Raw genomic sequence first — 16,109 nt, forward strand, 5'->3', positions numbered from 1 at the left:
TATACAAAATGGTTAAATCGGTTTGTTTTCTTTTTTACTTTGTTCGTACAGAAATGAACCTTAGAACACATTTCCTCCTCTTGTGTCTCTGAACTGCAGCAGAAACTACAAACACCACGATGAAGGAAAAGATCAGATGCATCTGACAGATAAAGCTACAATATCACCGCTGTCCTCACTGTTAAACCGTTCCCTCTGCATTAAACCGTTCCCTCTGCATTAGCGAAGGTGGATCGTCATCTGTTCGGGGTTATGCGTTATTATTTTTATAGTGAACCAAACATCTCCTCTTAGCAGCGTGGATTCAATATTTGAATCCACTCAAAGCAAAGCAGAAATTTGAATAATGGCATTAAAAGAAATCCCCTCTGAAGGTAGTAAAACACTCAATATTGATGCTTAACATCAAATCGCTCCATCCAAACACCACACTGTCGACACAGTTTACAATCTAACGATGTTAACAAAAAAGCCTCGAGATGAACTCTACAGACGGACAGACGGAGCTGGAAGGACAGAAACAAAACGAGAGACGCAACAAATATCGTGTCGTTTTGATGAGTTCAACTCATCGATGCTGCTCTCTAGTTTTCCCAGTTTTGTTCTCAGAGTCCACAAAGTATTTGCTCAACAGGAAGCTCTCACGTGGCTCGTGCAGCTGAACTGTTGCTTAGCGATGAGATAAGAAGTGAAGCAGAAAGGAGCGACTGTGAATCACAGCTTCCCTCCATGAAAATATAAGTGAATAGGTTCGTCAAACGCATTCTTCTCTACAAAGCAATGAAATACAAAGTGCTCCACAGTCTGTGATTTCATTTGAATCAAATGTTAGAGCTGTTGTCTGTTAGTAGACGACTCACACGATGCCGTCTCTTCACCGCTAGAGCTTTAACCTCTGCACTCTGAAGACTACTTCCTGCATCGGCTGGACAGAAGTCATGAGGTGAGCAATCAAGTTTGGCAATATGAAGGTTAAAGACACGATGCAATTTAAATAGTTTTGAATTGATAAATAACAATGTTCACAATAAATGAAGCCGTCCGGCTGGCTGTACACAAATGTATATTTGGCCTATTTATATTCCTATTTAGCCAATAGATCTCCTAAACGCTACTGTGCCTTTAAGTCATACATCAAAAAAAAATGCAAAACATTAGCTGCCTCCAGCTTCTCAAATTTGACAATTTACTGACTTTCTCGGTTTTCCTTTCATTCTAAATTGAATATATTTGGGGTTTTGAATGTTGGTCGGATAAGACAAACTATTTGAGGACGTCATAATGCGACTTGTGACGGACATTTTTTGCTATTTTCTGCACATTTTATGGATAAACAATTGGTAGATTTCTCCAAAAAGAAAAAAATAAAGTAATCAAGACATGAATCAAAAATGAAAATAATAATAATTTGTAGCTCTAGAATCAACCTCCCAGTTGCCAAAATAAACTCCCTTGGTTGCCTTGATAGGGTAGAGGTGCGTACCAGAGGAATGACCAGAGGAATGACCAGATCCACGTCTAACCCATCAACAGGGAGTGTGGTCCGCACGACGTCCTGGAGTCTGTGGATGTTCAAATGTGGCCTGAAAGTAAGTTCCCTGAATTCAGGCCTGTGCTGCTGTTGGATGAATTGGGAGCTGCTCTCCATGAAACACTAGAGGCCATGTTTGAATCTAAACCCCACCATCACCACCTGAACATCTCAGGGCTGAGACGCCACAAAGGAAGGACGGCCTACGAGTGTGCATTATGAGCATTGTTCAACACCTGAACCTCGGAGAGCTGACTGCGAATCAAACCCTCCGGATCGAGGCAGGAAGTGAGAAGTCGCCGCTCGTCTCTTGACCTCTGCATGTGAGACTGACCGTCCCCCCCCCCCTGGGAACGAGAGGAAGGCAGAGGACGGAGCATCTTGATGGCCTCCTACAGCCGGCTCCAGTGTTGTCCGGGACAATGAGCAATCAGGAGTAAGTGTCGTGATTAGGCACTCAGGACAGACCTCACAGACCGCCGGAGCAAAGGGGGGGAGGGACAGGGGGGGGGCCGTGGTCCAGGTAACCTTTGATTATATATTTTTATGAATAAAAGCCTGAATTGTATCTGTGTTTTTCTCTCAAAATTTGAACTTTGAGTGATCCAGGCGATGTCGGTCAGCGTCACAAACTCCCGATGGCTGCTGACATGCACTTTGACATGTCTCCTCAAACTTACAGTCATCTACCGTTCAATAACAGCTCGGAACTCACTCCCTCCTCATATCACTTATACAGGCAACGAACTGTCATTTAAAAAAACAATTAAAGGCTCACCTCAGGCCACTGACCATGTGACTACAGCTCCATTACTTTTGGAGACTCCTGGTCCTTCTTTAGAAGAAGTTATGGCATGATGTATACGGTCGGTTCTGATACTATACATCCTCGTCTCTGACTGGACTTTGTATCTGACTGTACTATTTTAACTATTCTGACTGTACTGTTTTACGTCTCACGTCATGTATGTCTCACGTCATGTATGTCTCACGTCATGTATTGTATGTATTATGTTTTGTCCTTTCTGTGGACCCCAGGAAGATTAGCGGCCGCCACGGCGTCGGCTAATGGGGAACTAATAAACGAATAAATGTGCCTTTTTATTCTGACCATTTCTATATGTGCGTGTTCATCGTGCATTATGTGGATGTGGTGCAGCAAAAATAAAAATAAAACAAAGGTTCGGCAGAGATGCATCGTTTAGCTGTTGTTTCAGAACCACGGACAGCGCTGGTTGTTGCGTGTCGGTTCCGGTGCTGTCCGTAGTGCTGAACCAAAGCGAAGGAGACGGATAGACACAACACGTCACTGAGTTCAGTCTCTGAGCCGCTTTTATTTTTGTGGTTGTAAAGAGAAAGAGACACAAACAGATGTTTCGACACCTCGCCACTGCTGATTTTGACAAAGAATCGTCCATAAGTTCAAAAAAAAATCAAGCTAGTGGTACGTTCTTAAGCCCTCGATCACACAGAGACAACAGCTTCAAAAACGCCTCTTGGCAAAGCGAGTCGGGCTAAAACAGCTGAGAGTCCTGTGGACTTCTAAACTTTAGCTTCATTTTGTTGTCTTTTAGTCTTTCTGAGGCTGTTCTCATACTGCGTTTGTACGCCTACGAAAATAAATACGCTGTAATTCATAGATATCCAACGAACTCAATTCGTATGTCATCCACAGTCATGAACCAGGACGTTTAAAGACTGCAAAAAAAAAGCCCTCACAGGGGGGTGCGGGAGAGGCAATGGGTCAAATAAAAATGTATAAAAAACCTTTTTCACCCAAGAGACTGTTGTTCGAGAGGTCAAAGTTGATTTATTGTCACGTAACTTCCGTAGTTATTTTAACACAAATGACGATCTTTTCCTAAATATAACCAAATATTTTTGTTGCAGAGACCTAACTGAGTTCTTTCCTGTGAAGATGGAAGTAAAAAAAAAAGCACATTTCTAAAGTAAAACAGGAAGCTGATAGCAAACCACAGACGCTGCTGCTGTCCGTCCACAAAACCCCAAATCCCGAGATGATGAACCATCAGTCTTTGCTGCTCTAAAACACTCTCCCCACTTTGTCTTTATGATAATTAGATCTTACATCAACAACAATCTCATATCTGTAGGCAGCAAAAATCTGAAAACAACACTGTTGTAATCAAAACCTGCTCTGAGTGTTGAAAGCAGACGCGGGCGATTACCATATGGCAACACAAAGACGTTCCCAGGCTTTGACGGTAAAAACAGAGGACACCATTGATGCCGCTGTGAATGCGATTGCACCCCGTAATATGCCGCATATGTTCCTCATGCCGCCGCAACTCTGTGGGATTAAGCCTCCGAAAGCCAGAGGCACACACAGAGATATATATATATATATATATATATATATATATATACACACGAGCGAGCAAAGTCTACGGCCTCCGCGGTCTCAGGGTCCCCCCTAATCATGTTCCTACCACGGGTCCCCCTTCTCTTCATTAAAACTCAGACATGAAAAGGGGGTGCAGACGGGAGCAGGGCGGCAAAGAAAGGCCGCTGAGACGGAGTCCTCCAGCCTGTCTGGTTGAGAGTGTGGGAGCGTGTGTGACGGTGTGTGTGTGTGGGGGGGAGGAAGGGGGTGTGTATGGGAATTGACTTTACTATTACACGAGAGACACCCACCCGTTCCACCCCCTCTCCCTCTCCGGCGAGATGCAGCAGTCGAGCAGCGAGGGAACCCGCCGCAACCACGGCAGCAATTTGCTGTCTGGGTGGCACAAAGAGGAGGTCAGAGGTCAAATAAGTGCACTGAGATGGAGGCGCTTTTCTCATGGTAATGCCATCGCAAACAACTCCGCATCATTCCAGGGCTGTTAGGGGAGACGTTTATGAATACCATGGTAGTTATAATGAACGGCACCTTGAGAGGAATCCATGAAATAAATACAAACAACCGTGAATCACAGCGACACATCAGTGACACGTCAGTGACTCTTCAGTGACTCTTCAGTGACTCGTCAGTGACTCTTCAGTGACTCTTCAGTGACTCGTCAGTGACTCTTCAGTGCAGCAGTTCTAGGTGGACGTAACACTTTCTTGCTCCTGGAGGAATTCAATTCAGTTTGTTTCTTCCATTCAGGTGAGAATGACGAACCAAACAGCCAATAATCAGCGAGGAGCATAAATGAAATGCACCAGTTCACCTGAAAACATAGAGAGAACCAGTTTGTGGTGGATGTGGATGAAACCCACGCAGGGCTTTCTGTGGTAGAATTGTTTGCCAGTAATCCGTCACGCTTCAAGCAGAAAGTAACGAAGTTAAGAGAGCAACAAGTCCTCGTTACACAACAACCTGGTTGTGATTAAAGGGCCAGTGTGTTGCATTTAGACGGATCTATCGGCAGAAATGGAATATTATATTATTATTTTTTGTATAATCACCTGGAGCAGTGGGCTGTAAAAGGGTTCAGTGTCTCGCTCAAGGACACTTCAACAAGCAGACAGTGAGAGCCCGGAATTGAACCACCGACCTTGTGGTTAAAGAGTGAGATTTTTTCTACAGTAGCCCAGAACAGACAAACCGAACACCGGCTCTAGATATTGTACATTCACCGTGTAGTTCTCAAAGTTTCAGTTAGTTGCAATCTGCAAACTCACCACTAGATGGCGCCGGATCCTTCACACTGCACCTTTAACACTGATTGAGGAACGTTTTCATGGTTCATGTCTGAAAAAGAGCTTGACAGAGCATTCTATAGTGTGTGGAATCTGTCCTTTTACGTGCTTTTCTGTGCATTACCGAGTATTTATCATCGGGATGTGCATGAGAAACCAAAGCTGTCGGTAGGCTACCGGGAAACGAACAGCCAAACTACCTCACATTGCTCCCAACTGGCATGAGTCATAACTCTTTCAGCTGCTTTGTTACTTGAATGTAAATACTTGTTGTTGATGCTGTTGTCTTATTTTGGAGGACAAAGAGCACAGAAGTGCTTCACTTAAGTTACAAGCAACCAGAAAAGGTCTCCAACCATCTAATACACAAGCTGATGGAAATGGTCTTTATTTTAAACTGGAAACTTTTTTAGCAACTGAGGAAGTTCACCTGCAGGAACCTGGTTCATCTTCATGTAGTAAGTAACCTTTGACCTTAGCTGGAACGGGTCTCTATTTATTGACGTAATCGTCTTTGCTCTTGAGACGCAAACGCAGAAATGAATGTGCCAACAAAAGTAGTTCCTTGTTAAGCTTCTGGGTTTAGTTCCTGTGACTATTTGGTGAAAAAAAGCCTCGATGTGTGAACTTAAAATGAAACAAAGTCAAACTGTTAAACAACAAGAGGGGCTGGATCTCACCCTTACACCCCTACACACACACACACACACACACACACACACACACACCCTTTTGTAGCTGCGTGGCTCTGAGTTGGAGGCTGTGGGATCAGGCCTGTCTGAGCCTCAGCCCTTCACTGAGGGGCCACATGCAGACATGAAGCATTCTGTTTGCTGTCCGGCTGGAGAGGCTGTTCACATTGATGGAGGCCGCTCAGGAACTCAGACCGGCTGGCAACATGAACCCCAAAATACCAGAATACTCACTGTGACTGCAGGTGTGATGGCTTCATGGCGTCTCCACTGATGACAGAGACACGATGGGCACAAACTGGAGTCCGGAGGAGGAACTGGAGGTCAATGAAAATATTTAATAAAGCCAGAATATGTAAACAACCACATGACATCGATGAGACGTATTGAGAGCGGTGAGCGTCATGAAATCACTGCTGCATTCAAACCTGCACGGTTCTCTTCTTTTAAGTCACAAAAGTGGAAACAACTTCATCAGTGAAGCCTGAGATGACGATCATGACAAACACTCACCTGAAGCAGGTTGTTTCCTGTAATTTGCAATCCGGTTTGAGTTTGTTAGCTGTTGTTTCTTCCCACCATCCAAACAAACCAGAAGCCGTGTGTTCAGGAGGTTTACATTGTGCTGTAATGACATGACATGGCTGTGTTATCGCCCTCTACTGGCCTGGAGGGCAAACGCCCAAAACACACCTGCAATAATCCTTTGAGGAAGTAAAAATGAAGACATTTTATTTAGCAGTTTAAGGGATTTCTCTTTTTCCCTCTCTGTCTCACTCTTTTTCTGTTTGTATCTGAGGTGAATAAAAGACTTTACTCATCATCATGACTGACTAAACACACACGAGCATCGAACTGTTGATGTGATGAATATCTCTCCTGCTGCACAGACACACTCCTGCTTGTGTCTCTTTGGTTTGGACTCTTTGATTGACAGATGATCTCTGCAGCAGACACCGGAGCAGCAAGTATGCGGCGCCGAAAGGTCGATCAAATGCCTGATTGTGGCAAACGGTAGCCAAGATGTCTACACATACGGCATGATATCCTTACTGTAAAATGTCAGCTATAATTTGCTGGACCACTCTACTGGAGGGTTTCTGTCTGCTGTTGGATTTTCTGAACAGAACAGAAGATCCCTGAAGAAAATAAGTGACTTTTGTCAAATATCATCATCTGAAATTCACACAAATTCACTGCCAACACATTTTCACGTCTAAAAACTGCATATTTACCTTCAGCACTGTCAATCATCACCTCCTTCCATCTATTTAGGACCTTTTTTGTTTCATATTTTTCTGAAATATTTCCCCATAATTCTCCCACAGTAACCTGAAGTGTGGACCTTAAGCATGATGCTGCTGCTATCATCCCCTTTATGGAAACGCTGCCTTAGGTCTGTCATGACAAGGAAACATGCAAAAGAATAAAATCTTCACTTTTATTTAGACTTGAAATTATTATTATTATTATTATCATGATTAGTAGTGGTATTATTATTATTATTATTATGATTAGTATAATAATAAGAGCATAGGCCTACAGCAGATCAGGTCTAACAGAACTCCTCTGTCATCATACAGCAGCGGCTTCATATTCACATTATTCATATGCGGTGATTCATTTGAGTCTAATTGCAATTTAAACCGTGGAGTAATCCCATAATAAGAAGAGAAACACATCTGCTCTGCTGAAGGACAAAGCTGCAGTTCATCAACCTGCCTCGAGTCAAATGTTGTTGTTTTCAGTTCAAAGTTCTAAGTTGGTTTTAGTTTCACGTGGATGTGAGTTCAGTTTGACATTGAGAGGAAGAGGAAGAGTTCGTGTTTGTCTCTGTGAGGAGGAGGAGGAGGCCTGATGAAGGCACTGCAGCCCTGTTGGTTATAACATAACACGTTATTAATGAGCACATTATTTACTACGCAATAATTCGTTCACTTTATTATTTAAACATATTAACGAATTGTTACCTTTTATATTTGATTTCATCAGAAACAACATCAGGACCAGATGTGTGTCGACCTGAAGGAGTCACATCCTGAAATTCAGTTTATTCACATTGAACATAAACAAATCTACAACGTTATATTTTTTCGATCCCAATAATTGTCAGAAAAGACGTTTCTTTGTTTAAGTTTTCTTTTAAAAAAGCAGACAACTCGATCGATGCCTCATCTTGACATCATTCATACAACTCGCTGGTTTTGTTGTTTAAATCTTTTAGATTATTTTACAATGATGTCTATCATAACTCAGTCGGTTTATAGTTTCATGTTTTTGTACGATGTGTTCATGAATTCATATTTGAACACAAATAAAGGAGCAGAAGGTGAAAGGCTGTTCTAATTAAACAACTGAAACTCTCGTTTTCTTTCAACGTTTGCTCGTTAAATCTCTCATGGATTTGGAAAAATATATATTTTTCGTCCCTTTTTCTCCCGAAAAAATGGTTTAAATGTTGTTTTTAAAGTTCATAACGGACCAAGTCCTGCACTTTAAAAGCTCTTTCTACGCTACAAAATCATTCAAATGTTATACTAGATTTTCATTGGTTGGTGGCTTAAATCTGCACATATCTTGACAAATAAAACTTTAAATTACAATAGAAACCGTGTCCGTTTGATTTCATTATTTCATGAGTGGATTTCACATAAATCACCTGCATCGGGCTGCAGCAGAAGTGGCCTTTTGCAGCGCGCTAAATGCCCCTTTATGATATGATAAAGGTGATTCAATAATTATAAATATTATTTATGCCGGAAGTGGTTGAAATGATCCTAAAAGAGTATGAAAATGATCATACGTGATTATAAAAACGAAACAAAAGAGGGCCTTCGTTTGTGCTGGTGGCCGGGCCTCCTCTCTCCTCCCCGGGCCTCCTCTCTCTCCTCCCCCCCTCTTGTCTGCTGAGGGGTGTCTAATCAGGGAAGACAAGCGGCTGACGGAATGACGATGCTTAATTGGCATGGAGTCGTGGGAACGCGTAAACAAACAGCTGCCATTTTCAATTTTTTTTTGCTCGTTTCCCCCCTTCGTCCCCTCTTGCTCATGAATAAAGCCGCCGCGGAGAAGTGGAACAGCAACCACGGCAGCTGCAGGGAGGCTGAACTGAAGGAACGAGAGGAGAGAGGAGGAGGAGGAGGCCCGGATTGGAGATTAGCCTCACTTTAATCCGCCCTCCACCTCCTCCAGCGACGGGAGGAAGAAGCAGCACTCAGATACGTTGTGAACAAGAGGGAAAGCTCCTCTTCACATAAAGGAGAACACATTTCTAAAATAAGCCGTGCATGTGATTATCGCTCTCTTATGAAAGCATGTTTCTGCCCTGCAAGGGAGGAAGATAAATAATCACTGTAGCAATCACAGCTTTTCCTCCATAGTCCCGTTCTGCACGATACAGAGTGAATCATATCCCGCAGTATGATATTTGGCTGAGGGGAAGCAAACATTTAAGATGAAACCTCTTTTTTGTACATTTGGCTTCAATACACAAGATATCAATAAATACACGAACAGCATAAACACAAACAAATACTGAAGAGTAAAAACAAAGTCAAACAGACAATATTTTCTTATTTCTAATGTCCCTCCTAATAAAAAGAATATCGTTTTTAAATCCCCTGATCAAAGCTATAATATTCTGACAAGGAACAAATGTACTTCACGTGGATATACAAATCATACATCCACAACAATTAGGAATATGATATTTCTAAATGTATGTACATGAGATGATAGGGTTCTCTTGACTCAACCACCTTTCTGTTCCTGTACTTAACCAAGTGAAGATGTGTTTAAATGGCACTTTTCAAAACAAAAGTTACAAATAGGTTTTACAATAAAAGCACAAAAATATCAATGAGAAATCAATCCAAAAACAAAGCATCAAACAATAACAATCTTCAGAATTATTTGATCTTATTTTATTTTAGTTGAATTGGATGAAGAGTGACAAAGAAAGACAGTAAACTAATAATTCTACATTATTCTGTACGTCTCTTTTCATCAAGTCCCATGAGACAAAAACAACATGTCAGTCTGCTTCTCTTAGTGTCTCTCAGCTTCAAGCCCATTGGTTCCTCCTGAAGATTAAAAGCATTAATAACACCTCACAGTCAAGTCTAAAAACAAAAAACAGATGTTCAGTAATCCCCTAAAACGGCTGCTCACTGTCGTTTTTATCAAACTAAACTGGAGGAAATGGTGCATTTGTTTTGGGACTATTTTCAACGGCGGATGAATCCACATTTGGTGCTCTAGTGAGTGTTTGTGTGAGAGGCTGAGTCAGAATAAACTACAGTGTGAGGCTCATTGATGTGTTTTTAATGGAGATCTGTGGCTCAGAGGAAGAACAGACATCAGGCTGTGATACACACACTTTAGTCACTTTTTGTATCGATGTAATCCTGCAGTTCTGACTCGTATAGCATCAAGATGAAAGCAACGGACCTCCTCCATGTCTCTTTCAAACTGTAAGACTTAAATCATCTGGTCAATCAAAGGACAAACATGCATTATTCATTATGTGTGAAACCAGCTACCGATTCCATTTATTATCTCCGTTAGCAGTACTATTACTTGAAGTGGGCCCTTTTTCTTTCTCTCATGTATTTTGGTAAGAAATTCCGCTGTAATTTAATGAACTTTAAATGAAGCTACAAGTGTAAATATAAGTCAAACATAAAGAATATTTTAAAATGTCTTCACGTGTTAAGTTTTGACGCTGAAACGTGTTATTCAACAGTCAGTATGAATCTCCATATTAGTCCCTCTTCCTCTTGATTACGCTCTCATTAGCATTCCATTTTCAGCATTTTAATCCGCGCATATGTTATATATCATGCGTCCACACGGTGCTGAGCAGACATTAAGATTAAGCCCTGATTAAACATGAGGATTAATTCATTCTTTTGAAGTTGAGCGCGTCTCCTGATTGGCTCTCGTGGACGAAGCGACACATATTCCTGGAAGCATCACGTGAGATCTGATCGCACAGGAATCCTCAAAGACAAACACGTGTCCACGTGTACAGAGAAGACACTTATTCAGAGTCTTTTCAAGCAGCTCGACTGTCTTCCACATGCAACATGCAGCTCTAAAACAAGTTGAGTGTGTTGTTCCACCCTAAAGATAAAGCTCGTATTGTATTGTTTGTGGTGTGTGCACCTGTCGCCTCTTTGACTTCATCCCCGTGTGGATACTTTGAACTTTGTGGTTTCCAGGAAGTTTGTACAAAAAAAATAATGAAACCACGTCTGAAATCTCCTTTTGCAAGTGGTGGAAGAAGTATTCAGTTCTTGTACTTCACTAAAATAAGCAATATCACAATATACAAATACTCCATTTCAAGTCAAAGTCTGACCTTTAAAATCTAACAACAGAAGAATTATCAGCAGAAAGTAAAAGTAGTTATGCTGCAGACAACTGGAGCTGTTGACCGTGTAACACAACCTTCCTCACCAAATAGAACTGTGCAGATATTCAATTTCCATTGACAACCAGCACTTTGTCAATGGATTGACAGTTTATTCTTGAAACAACAGTTGACGAAAATAATCTCATCAAAGGTCCATTAGCAACTGTTTGGAGCTTTCTGTCGTATCACACCATCTTCCTCCAGGACTTCTTTTCCTCTCAATGATTCCTTCATTTCTTGACTGTGTTCTTGTCATTGTCAAATATCAAAACAGAAACAAAGGACTAAGATTGCGCCGCGAGAGGAGGGCGACAAGCCGGGAGCTCCTTACACATTTTAGGTTATTTATTTTAGGTTTTAGACTATTTGTAGAGAGCTGCAGGGATGAAGTATTTTTGTAGACCAACAGGAAGTTAGCAGCGCTGGTTCCCTCCACAACACTCCAACGGGATTCGTCTATTAGGATTTTGTGTCATTGCAGAAAATAAACTCTGTGTCAAACAAACGTTTATGAAACTTACAGGTTTTGTTCATCAAGATAATCTTCACAAATGAACTCCACTTTTATGATGTTTGAAGTGTAAAGTAAAAAGCTAACGTTAGGATAAAGGAACTCCACCACGGTCACATGACTTCACGTCTCCTCCACTAAGCTAAAGGAGGACTAGTGTTCTAGTGAGGACGTCTAGCCGTCTCATTTACACTCTTTAAGATCCACCAGATCACTGACCTATTTTATATCAGACAACTAAACGTTCAAATCTCTTCAGCTCGTGTTAAACACAGATATTATTTCAGACATCTAACCAAAAGCACATTAAAGAAACACATCGACTTTCAGACAAGGAAACAGGAAGTGTAAAAAATGCTGAGTCATTTCCGTGTTTTAGGACTAATTCCTGCAGCACTATATTAGTTTTTGGTTTCTATATGTTAAGTAGTTTTGTATTCCATCATCCAACCACTATGCAATATGTGCAATCGCAACTCGCAACTCCCAAGGCGTCAAATGATGCAGCTTCGTTCGCACACCTCTGCGTTGAATATCCATTTAGCGTCTGTTTCAGGCGGCAACCTCCGGTTCTGCCGAGTGAAGCCAAACCTTCATGTGTTAAAGCTGCATTCTCTCTAGTGTCCACCAGGAGGCGACTCCTCTGGTTGTATAGAAGTCTATGAGAATATGACTACTTCTCTCTTGATTCATTACCTCAGTAAACATTGTAAACATGAGTTTATGGTCTCAATCTCTAGTTTCAAGTCTTCTTCAATTCAGCATGATGTTCATTTAGTACATTATGGTCCATTTAGAGTCAAACAGACCATAAAGCAGGGGATGCTTTAGGGGCGGGGCTACACGGTGATTGACAGATCTCTACGTATACAGCATCTCTACGTCACTCCTCAGTCCGGATATGGTCACTTCCGTTCACTCGTAGCGGAAAAAAATGGCGACAGCCGTATTCCAAGATGGCGAAAGCAAAATCACAGAACTCGAGGCTTCAGAACATGCAGCAAGTTATAGTTGACTGCTGTACTTGCTGACCAGCCCTCACTTCTCTTTCTTTCTTCCATTTTTTTTACAAATAACATCCAGTAATCTGCCTTTTATTTTGTACATAGTGTTTATTATTTTATCTTGGTTGTTTTTAGTCATTTTTCCATTGTTTGTCATACTGTATTGTATCTGTGTTGTTTGTGTAACTTGTGTGGACTGTGCTACTGCCTCTTGGCCAGGTCATCATTGAAAATGAGAATTGGTTCTCAATTGATTTTACCTGGTTAAATAAAGGTTAAATAATATAAATAAAAGAACATCAGTCCACAAACCAATGAGTGACGTCACAATGACGACGTCCACTTCTTATATACAGTCTGTGGTCGTATGCAACGCAACCGCAACGCAACCGCAACGCAACCGGCCCCGCGTTATTTTACGCATTGATCTCTTTGTTTGACTTCAATAGTTGCATCTAATGTTTTTATTATATTTATATATTTATTACATATTACATGTGATTATATTTATTTTTATATTAACCATTTATCTTTAACTATTTGTACTTGTATAACCCGAATGACAATAAACATCTAGAATCTTTCTCCTCGAAACAATAAAACATAATGCTCATAACGTACTGCTTGCTTTGTTGATAACTAGATACGTCGCTTATCATCAGGATACATTGAACCTGTCAGTGATGGTCCAGAATGATGGTTCACTGATCGTCAAGCCAAGTATCACAGCAGTTCGTGAAATAGTCACGAAATTAAATGTACGGGTTTTGTGTACAGGGACACGAAATGTCTTGTCCTGTTTTCGTTTTTTTGTGGAGCTCAGCATGAAAAAAATGCCAATGGAAAGTTAATTATGAGTCTTATTCGGGGTGGAGACCCGAATTAAATGCATTCCCGTGACTAAGCAACTTTACAACATCCAAAAAGACGACTATTGGTGGACGGGAGGGGAGGTGGATTGGTCCAACTGTTCGTGACAGTTTTCCTAAACCTAATTAAGTGGTTTTGTTGCGTAAACTGTTCGTAGTTATTTTGTTTTGTTGCCTAAACCAATAGAGTTAATTTCAATCTGAAACTGCCGTGAGACTTTGCTGGATTCTCCGTGAAGAAGCTCATTGGTGGAGGTGAGAAATGTGTTTGAAATGGAGCCCAATGAAGCAGCGAACCCCTCCTGCTTGAAGACAATGATAGGTGGATGAACGGGGAGGACGTACCTTTGATACGCGTCTTTGAACGAAGGAGCGTATTATCCTTTATTGTTTTCACAGAGCGGTATAAGTGAGGACGGCGGTGGGGGGGGGGGGGGGCACCTCTGCAGAGTTGGTGGCGGCGGTGGTGTAGTTGGAGAGAGTTGGAGAAGAAAGCAATACGACCACAATTGGGCCAATGAAGCATATCACACCGCATTCACTTTGCATTTGCCACTTCCTTCAAGACTTTTCCTTTTCTTGGATTTCTTTGAGGCGCTGCGGCGCTCCTTGCATGCTAATAATAGACTTGTCCATCAACTGTCCCCACCCTCGGAGTTAATTGGCGCAGTGCAAAGGGAGCCGGCGTCGCTCTGAAGCCGGGCCATCATTAGATCAGTATGCTGATCGTCGGCGGCCTCGCAATACACCCCTCTGATCTGCACACACTCCCCCATCTCTTTTTAAACACCCCACCTGCTCTCTTAGCACCCCCCCCCTCCCTCCTACAGAGCGGACCCTCCCTTCCACCGCCCTGTGGCGTCTCCTCAGAAGGTCTTGAGAAGGCCGTCCGGCCTCCTTTCACGTCTACGGCGCTGTGATCTCCCTTTGACTGCAACTGTGTTTTCTAACCAAGCTTGTGGTCCATCTCCCTGTAAAGTCTTATCAATTGTTTGTTTGTGTCTTATTGTGTCCTTAACAGCCTTATTCTCTTGCATAATTTATATAAGTCTTATTCAGTAGAAATCACACCCAGCAGCAGTGAGATCATTTCAATTTCCCTGAAAAATCAACTTGTTTCTACAACTTTCTGGAGTAAAGTGCAGCCCAGTTGCCAGGATGAAATGTTGGGATTGTACTTTCCTGCAAAACGATGAACCACAGGGGAAAAGGAGGACTCAATCGCACGACCAGGACCCAGGATAACGTGTTTAAAACAGTCTTTACTTGACACAGAGGACGAGGACAAACTGGCACAGAGAGAGGAGAACACGGGGTTTAAACACACCATGGAGGTGTCGGTGATGAGACACAGGTGGGATCAATGAGGGGCGGGGCAGACAATCACAGTGGCGGGAAAAACACACAAAGGCAGAAAGTGAAGTGATCTTCGAGGAGAGGAGAGGTAAGTGACACAAAATAAAACAGGAAGTACTGATAAAAGATGCATTTAATGCATTCGGTGACATCGTAAACGAACAACCGTTATCAAAGTACAACAAACCCAGAAGACCACTGTTCAAGTCCTGTGTAAAAAAACTAAATTATCGTTGACTTCATCCTTGTTAAGTGGCGTTGTTACGCTTGTAACGTAACGTTAATTTACGCCAGTTATGGTTAAGTTGCATTGTTACGGTTATGATTTTAACACAAAACATGATATTTTTTCCAACCTAAATCAAGTAGTTCTGTTGCCTAAACCCAACCATTAGTATCACTACCATAACCACGTGGCATTGGAGATTTCTGCAAGCATGATACAGGGCAGATATTAAAAAAAATAATTGTACCGTAATTTGGTTCAGAAGCGTCGTCATCGATGTGTCCCGTGGTCTGCCCTTCACTCGTCTTGCATCGTTTTTTTTTTTTTGTTTTGCAGACACATTGGAATGATCTCACTGCAGTAAAATATGTTTTCACCATTCCAATGGCAAGACTTACAGGGCTCATTAGTAAAAACGTGCTAACACCGTGATTTTCTTTTGCAGTTCGGATCCTTTTCTACCGTCCCAAAGGACGACGCGGGCCATCAAAAGCATCCGCTCTCCAACAAGCCAAAGGTAAGGAAAAAAGAAAATATTATTTTTAAAGAGAACGTCAGCGATAAAACCGGAGCGGACTGCCAAGAGGCTTCTGGTTGGTTTCTGTGTGTGTGTGTGTGTGTGTGTGTGTGTGTGTGTTTGTACATGTGAGGTCACGGTGCATGCAAACACACTCAATGTGGTTTCCAAAGAGTTTCTTTTTTTTGTGGCTGATTTCCTCGTTTCTATCACAGTAACTGTTCATCTTCACATGTGTTCTGATGCATCAAAGATATTGGCCTTCCGTATTTGGTGATGTTGGATATTTATATATATGGAAGTATTGGAGAGGCAGTTCTGTCCACAGAAAGGTGAGAG

Source organism: Anarhichas minor, unplaced genomic scaffold (genome assembly GCF_050575085.1).
Source record: "Anarhichas minor isolate MPS153535 unplaced genomic scaffold, ASM5057508v1 ptg000079l, whole genome shotgun sequence".
Lineage (NCBI taxonomy): Eukaryota > Metazoa > Chordata > Actinopteri > Perciformes > Anarhichadidae > Anarhichas > Anarhichas minor.